Source organism: Brachyhypopomus gauderio, chromosome 16 (genome assembly GCF_052324685.1).
Source record: "Brachyhypopomus gauderio isolate BG-103 chromosome 16, BGAUD_0.2, whole genome shotgun sequence".
Lineage (NCBI taxonomy): Eukaryota > Metazoa > Chordata > Actinopteri > Gymnotiformes > Hypopomidae > Brachyhypopomus > Brachyhypopomus gauderio.
Window position 1 is genome coordinate 23110736 of NC_135226.1, and position 8950 is coordinate 23119685.

Sequence of the window (8950 nt, forward strand, 5' to 3'; positions counted from 1 at the left end):
TGAAGGTGATGGAGGAGGTGATGGAGGTGATGGAGGAGGGCTGATGGAGGTGATGAAGGTGATGGAGGAGGTGATGGAGGAGGGCTGATGGAGGTGATGGAGGTGATGAAGGTGATGGAGGTGATGGAGGAGGGCTGATGGAGGTGATGGAGATGATGAAGGTGATGGAGGTGATGGAGATGATGAAGGTGATGGAGGTGATGGAGGTGATGGAGGAGGGCTGATGGAGGTGATGGAGGTGATGAAGGTGATGGAGGAGGGCTGATGGAGATGATGAAGGAGGTGATGGAGATGATGGAGGAGGGCTGATGGAGGTGATGGAGGTGATGAAGGTGATGGAGGTGATGGAGGAGGGCTGATGGAGGTGATGGAGATGATGGAGGAGGGGTAATGGAGGTGATGAAGGTGATGGAGGTGATGGAGGAGGGACTCCTGGGGAAAATAAATCCTGTGACCCTTTTAGACACCCAAATAACAAAAAAATTAACACTGTAAATCTGCATAATTTTCTTCATATGAATTATTAAGCATTCATTGGTTTATTGTGTTCACAGGTTTGTGATTGTAGAAACAAAACAAACATGTTTTTCCCAAATGTCCCTCCAGCATTCTGCACATATGGCTGAGTCACTCACTCCCACTTTCCTGAATAATTAGATCCAGTGAAGCCCTGTCACCTCCACCAGAGCTGCTGCTCACAGCACAGCTGACTACACCCAACCTTGGTGCAATAACCACATCCACAGTACAGTAACCCTAACCCTAACCCCTAACCCCTAATGCCTAACTCTAACCCTAACCCCTAACCCCTAATGCCTAACCCTAATGCCCAACCCCTAACCCCTAATGCCTAACTCTAACCCTAACCCCTAACCCCTAATGCCTAACACAATGTGCACAGTAAAGATCCTGTGCATAGCCTGATGGAGAACCCAAGGTCATGGGTTCATTTCCCACAGAACACACACACTTCCACACTAACCAGAACACACACACTTCCACACTAACAATCATGAGCGTTGTTATGGATAATAGTACATGTGAAAGAACCCGTTGGCAGACTGACGGAAACCAAACCTCCATTTAACTAAAAGTGCCAGTTTTTAAATACATAGTTACTTATTTTAAATAAATAATTGCCAAATATATACTTATGTATGAACAAACCCAGTCACAGAGAGACCCAGTCATGTCAGACTCCTGAAACGGACCAGGCAGCCTGAATGATGCTGAGAGGAACATTACCATACGCGGGACACTGTCCTGAGTAGAACACTACCATACGCGGGACACTGTCCTGAGTAGAACACTACCATACACGGGACACTGTCCTGAGTAGAACACTACCATACGCGGGACACTGTCCTGAGTAGAACACTACCATACGCGGGACACTGTCCTGAGTAGAACACTACCATACGTGGGATACTGTCCTGAGTAGAACACTACCATACGCGGGACACTGTCCTGAGTAGAACACTACCATACGCGGGACACTGTCCTGAGTGGAACACTACCATACGCGGGACACTGTCCTGAGTGGAACACTACCATACGCGGGACACTGTCCTGAGTGGAACACTACCATACGTGGGACACTGTCCTGAGTGGAACACTACCATACGTGGGACACTGTCCTGAGTAGAACACTACCATACGCGGGACACTGTCCTGAGTGGAACACTACCATACGTGGGACACTGTCCTGAGTAGAACACTACCATACGCGGGACACTGTCCTGAGTGGAACACTACCATACGCGGGACACTGTCCTGAGTAGAACACTACCATACGCGGGACACTGTCCTGAGTGGAACACTACCATACGCGGGACACTGTCCTGAGTGGAACACTACCATACGCGGGACACTGTCCTGAGTGGAACACTACCATACGCGGGACACTGTCCTGAGTGGAACACTACCATACACGGGACACTGTCCTGAGTGGAACATTACCATACACGGGACACTGTCCTGAGTGGAACACTACCATACACGGGACACTGTCCTGCATACGCCATAAGTTTCATGTAATGCTAAAGACACACCAGCCCTCCAATACTGAGTCCAAGTCCATCTCTTACTTTCCCCTCGATGTGAAAGGCAGATTCAGTGGCACTAAAGATATAGAAGGTCTCATGCATTTAATTCAAATCATGTATCACTGTGTCAAGCCTGTGCCTTCAGTCCTGTCCCTTCAGAGACTAGAGGGTGTGGCCTGTGGGAGCTAGAGGGTGTGGCCTCTGGGAGAACCTATAGATTCTCTCACAAATGGAAGCTAGGCTGACATAGCATCACAAATGGTTTGTTTAGCAGGCATGGACATGAGGAGAGCTTATGGGCACTGTGCCTTACACTTGTCTCCATTCCACTGGCTCTAAATGTATGTTTTCAAAAGATGTAGTTTTGGAGAAGAGAAGGAGAAGAGAAGATTCTATATTAAAAGTTTTGTTACTGAGCTTCACACAAAAAGCTGTGTCAGTGCTCTCTTTAACAGGGTTGGTGGAGTGGATTAGTTACAGCTGCCTTCTGAATGGCCACACAGCTTGGACGTGTTTCAGATTTGGAGCAGTAGACGTGGCAGACCTCAGGATACTGTGAGGAGACCTCAGTCACATGTACATAGAACACTCATGAATGTAAGCTGAGTCACTGTCTGGATATATTTTTACACATGGCAGATGTTTCGTACACTAGGGGGCGACAATGTACCTGAAGGAATATTTGGAGGTGGTAACTTTGAGCATATAATTGATAATTGATTAATACTGAGTGATTTAGCTGTTTTAAGCAACAATTTAAAATCATAAAAAAAATAATTTATTTGATCATTTTGTATTTACCTTTTTTTGTATATTATTTCATTTTATGTCTTTATTTTGGCAGTATTGTTTTAACTGTTTAAGGTAATCGGTTCAATGATGCCACAACTCCAACATTGAACGGTTGTGCTTAGTCTGTTAGAGGGAGAGATGAGAGACTAAAGTTTAACTCAGTCCAGCTAATGTATGCTGTGTACAATAGCATACTGGTATAACAGATACAGAGTACATAAGTCAATTGGTGAAAAAGTCTACTTAGTTAGTAATAGAAGGAAATGTTCTGATCAGCAGATATGATTAAATAAAAGTCCAACTGCCCGTTTTCCAGCCACAGATAGTGGATCTAAATTAGAGGTTATCTGCTTCTGAACACATTCCAGAAGATACCAAACACTATGCCATCACCTTGTTGCATGGCAACAGTTGCCACAGTAACCTCTGCTCATGGGCATATTTTCCCACCACTGAGCAACAAGCTTCTTTGTCATAGTGCCAAATGTACTAAACATGTGGATCATTAAGAACTAACAAACATCTTTATCTTATCTTTATCTTTATCTTTTCTTTATCTTATCTTATCTTTACCTTTTCTTATCTTCATCTTATCTTTATCTTATCTTTATCTTACCTTATCTTTATCTTTTCTTTATCTTTATCTTGTCTTTATCTTATCTTTATCTTTATCTTTATCTTTATCTTTATCTTTATCTTTATCTTATCTTAATCTTATCTTTATCTTTATCTTATCTTTATCTTTATCTTTATCTTTATCTTTATCTTAATCTTATCTTTATCTTTATCTTAATCTTATCTTTATCTTTATCTTTATCTTTCATATCAAAAGCTCCAAAGCGTTTCCCTTGTACCCTTGAGGGGGAATTTTGTAGATTCAGATACATCGCCGAACTCCTTAATAAACAAGGTGAACACAGAGGATGAACCGCTGGTCTTGCTGGTCAGTGTAACAACAGTGAAATAGGATTTAGCATCCTCTTTATATAATATACCATATAGGGTTTGGGTTAGGTCCTCGCTAAGGCAGCATTTAAGACAAAATATACAAACAATAAATAATAAAAAATTAGGCAAAAATATGTAATAATTTACATTAAAGTGGTGTGTGCAATATGAGGTGGGACCTCTGATTGGCCACCATATGCACACAGAACCAGAGCACACAGAACCAGAGCACACAGAACCAGAGCACACAGAACCAGAGCACAGAGAACCAGAGCACAGAGAACCCAGGTATCCACTCAGAGCCAAGGCACACAGGGCTCAGAGATGCAGACTTGTTGCTGTCTGGATCCCCACATTTATTATTAACCTCCTGCTTGCATGGAGACCTGAAATGTACTGTGGAAATCCAGCACTCACAAAGACCTGCAGCATTAAGATCACTGCAGCAAAACGAACATACTACAGAAAACGAAACTACAGCCTTTTAAAAACAAAACGTCAGGAACTACTTAACCTGCTGGACAAGTCCTAGAGAATGGACACGCTCAGTGAACTAGTGATTCAGTGAACTAGTGATTCAGTGAACTAGTGATTCAGTCAACTAGTGATTCAGTGAACTAGTGATTCAGTCAACTAGTTATTCAGTCAACTAGTTATTCAGTGTTCCTCAATGCCATCCCTATTATATATACACACATACATAGTGATCAACACACAATTATGTTACTGCACCATTTAGGGCCAGTGATGTTAGGACTGTTCAAGTTAGGAATGTTGAGTTAGTTAACTATGTTCTCCATGGCCACACACAGACACTCAAAGATTACGAAGCACATTATACAATGAAAAGTCTCATAAAGATGAACCTGCATCTGCCAAACTGATGAGAAAAACTGACCACTGCTTAATGTTATTCTAAGGACATCCTTTAGGGGGCAGTGGTGTTTTTTCACATTCTCTATACTGCAACATAAAATGCCACTTTGCATGTGACATTTAAACTGGTCCTGCTTTTGATCTTGTAATTAATGACTGATGCAATTTCCTGTCAGTAAGACGATGAAAAACACGAGATTCAGCGAGTCACTGTTTATTTTCACTAGCAGTAACACCTTCTGTAATTTATTTGCTGATACAGGCCTCACACATTAGCTTGCAGGCCAGTAAAATGCAGATGTGGACATTCTAGGTTCAGAAAGTAAAACAAGATTTAGCTCAGGCTTCCTGGATTGTGTTGATTCCATTAATTTTACCTGGATGGCATTAATTAGAAAATCCAGCAACCTTGAGTAAAATCCTGGGAATCCTGAACCTGGAATGTCCACCTCTGGTAAGATGTCAATCTTTACGTATTCAACATATTCATATGTAAGATTAAATATTCGAGATATCCATTCCCAAAGAGAAACTTTTTTCCAGCTGGAAGATGAACTGCTATGTAGCTGCATTCAAAAATGTCCTGTATTTCAAATCATGTCCTGTGTTTCAGCACGGGGGCTGAACTGAAGCTCACAGAGGCCCCGCCTCCTCCTTCTCTGCTCCTGTTGCTCACACTGCTGTCTGCCACATAATTAAGACTTAATATAATATGAGGAAATGCTGGACTATAATAATATAATATGTAGAAATGCTGGAGTTTGAATGGCTGAATGGATATGACAGAAACCAACATACTGGCATCCCATGAAGGCTGAAACCAAGACTCATCAGCTGGAACATACCTCAAAGATGAAGATGGGTGAACATTTTTGGAGGCTTCAAATAACAACGTTTCCCTGCGGGAAAACATCCAAAAGAAATGACTATGTCAGCATGACTGTGCCAGTAAGTATATCCTGGATCTCAGGAGGAGTGTGTGAAGTCTGTACAATGCTGACTAACAAGATCAGACCTACTCAGGCATTCTTGGATGAGCGTGTTCTCAGCATATACTTCACCAGGATCTGTGGAGCAGAGAAACGAGTCATTATTGAGACTCAAATATTTATTTTCCTTCTTACAAAACAGTCATCATGCACGTGAGACCATATGTGTTCTGACTGAGATGTTGTGCTTACTATAACAGACATGCTGGGGATCGTTCTGATAGATCTGCACCTCCTGCTGGATTACAGCTCCACTAGACATGATAGACAGAAGGGGTGGGGTTAGACATGATAGACAGAAGGGGCGGGGTTAGACATGATAGACAGAAGGGGTGGGGTTAGACATGATAGACAGAAGGGGTGGGGTTAGACATGATAGACAGAAGGGGTGGGGTTAGACATGATAGACAGAAGGGGTGGGGTTAGACATGATAGACAGAAGGGGCGGGGTTAGACATGATAGACAGAAGGGGCGGGGTTAGACATGATAGACAGAAGGGGCGGGGTTAGACATGATAGACAGAAGGGGTGGGGTTAGACATGATAGACAGAAGGGGCGGGGTTAGACATGATAGACAGAAGGGGTGGGGTTAGACATGATAGACAGAAGGGGCGGGGTTAGACATGATAGACAGAAGGGGTGGGGTTAGACATGATAGACAGAAGGGGCGGGGTTAGACATGATAGACAGAAGGGGTGGGGTTAGACATGATAGACAGAAGGGGCGGGGTTAGACATGATAGACAGAAGGGGCGGGGTTAGACATGATAGACAGAAGGGGCGTGGCTAGACGTGACAGCTATCATATAAGAAAAGCAGTTCATCTGATATTTGTGTGTAGAATTTGAATACACAAATACGATTTTGGCAAGAGTTGAAAGAGCTTTGGTTGACGTGTTTGCATTTTTCCAAAAGTGTGAAATGTTTTGTGTGTTGTGTGTGTGGCTTAGGCTGCTATGTGTTAAGTTGTGACAAAAGGAGACATACTTTTAGAAACTGTGTCTTAGAGACTGCAATAAAACTGATATCTGATCTTGATAGAATAATCACAATAGACACTGGAATTCTCAGTGCTGGATGTCTTTGTGAGCATGACATCAAATGTCCTCATGCAGGAGGACACTTTTTGCTAAACTGGTACTACAATAATTTTGAAATGAATGTGTTTGAAATCTTCAAAGCTTTAGATTCATACTTCAGTATTTTCTGTTATTAGTTTCCTTTACTAAAAACTCCAGCCAATGAAACAAGTCATTTATTGACCAGCACCATGAGAATCAGTTGATTTGCTGACTACAGCATTAGTAGAGAGCAACATTAGCAGAGAGCAGCATTAGTAGAGACTATCAACTATTTCACTAGACAGAAGTGATGAGTGCCTCACCCTTCTACTGAACCTGTGTCCATGGTTACTTAGGGTCTCGGGGGCCATGAAAGCAGGTGCTTGATAAGAGGGAGTCGCTGCCCTTAAGTTCATCAGTGACACTAAATTCTAATCTTTACATATCCATCATCTCCAAGTAGCAGTTGTGACAACTGGCTTGTTGTCCCAATGTATAATTTTCTGATAATACACTGAACAAAGATACACATAGAAGTGAGACAGTCTCAACCCCACCCTCAACCCCAACCCCACCCTCAACCCTCAACCCCAACCTCAACCCCACTCTCAACCCCACCCTCAACCCCACCCTCAACCCCAACCCCAACCTCATTCCTTCATTTGTACTGGTGGAGATTAACACACTCCTACAATGAGATCATTTTCACTGCATCTGTACATTCATTATTAGACAAAATACATAATATATTCCCACAGTTGTAACTACAGAGGTCTGACATAATGTCAAGCTGAGTCATGATATATTGATCATTGTGTTGCAACAGTTTAAGTTAACAAATTTCGACCAATCAAGGAGAACCAAGCGTGATTGGCCTTGTCTTACTAGGTGGCCTGAGTGTTTATGTGATTGGCTATTTTGGGTGTGTGCATTACTAAAATAGACATTCTTTTGCAGATAAGACTCCTGATATAGGTATTAGATGCTGAGATTGTCTCTACAGTACAAACCAAAGTGTCCACACCACTCAATTCACCTACTGAGATGGACATTTGTGTGGACTCGATGGTCGGCCTGCTCTGGTCCTGGTCGAGTGGCTTCAGCACTCCTGCAGGGAGATGAGTGAGTTCTCTTGGCTGGCTGTCACATCAATGGTGGCCACCATCTCCATACCTGTGCTCACAGCTTTTCTGTCTCACATATAGCTGTTTAACACAAATCAAGCATCACAGTGACCACTGTAATCTGGCTTCTTTATAAGATCCAGCCGAGATGATGCAACAGTTTGAGTTCACATTTAAACTCATGTACTCTGATGCTGACAAGACCAAGACACCCGACCAAGACACCCGACCAAGATTAGCCAGGAGTGCATGTTCCTCCACAGTTTTTATGTAACTGTCACAGTCCAAATATATATATATATATATATATATATATATATATATATATATATATATATATATATATATATATATATATACAGTATATATATATATATATATATATATATATATATATATATATATATATATATATATATATATATATATATGTTCTGATGGGAAGTGAAATGACAAAATAAAAGCCAAGGAATATAAACAGTGGAAGATGAGATATTATCCACCTTAAAGGACACCCAGGCTGTCTAAACTTTACAACTGTATGTGTGACCGGTGTGTTTCTGCATTGTGTAAGAATCACTAGCCACATGCAATCTTTGTAGGCGATCTTCTTTTATTTGATCAGCCACTCCTCTCCCACGATATTAAAATGAAAAGGGGAGAGTTAAGATGGGTGGTCGCTATTTATACTTGGGGGGGAAAACACCACAAAAGAAGAAACAGAAAGGGGAGGAGTCTGGATCCCACATATTCACAACTAGATAAACAGATAAACAAATACAGTACATTTTGTGTAATTATACACAAGTGACAGACCAACCTGGTTACATATGGACACTGAACAATATGCAAAGGATAAAATTGTACAAAACAGTTATTCACTATCAATTAAATAGTAACAATAACAATAACAGTCATGGCCTGGCGGTTAGGGAACTGGTCTTGTGACCGGAGGGTCGTGGGTTCGATTCCCAGACCTAAGGCCATGACTGAGGTGCCCTTGAGCAAGGCACCTAACCCCAACTGCTCCCCGGGCGCCGGGCTAGGTCTGCCCACCGATCTGGGCACGTGTGATCCACAGCCCCATAGTAATCATTAGTGTGTGTGTGTTCTGG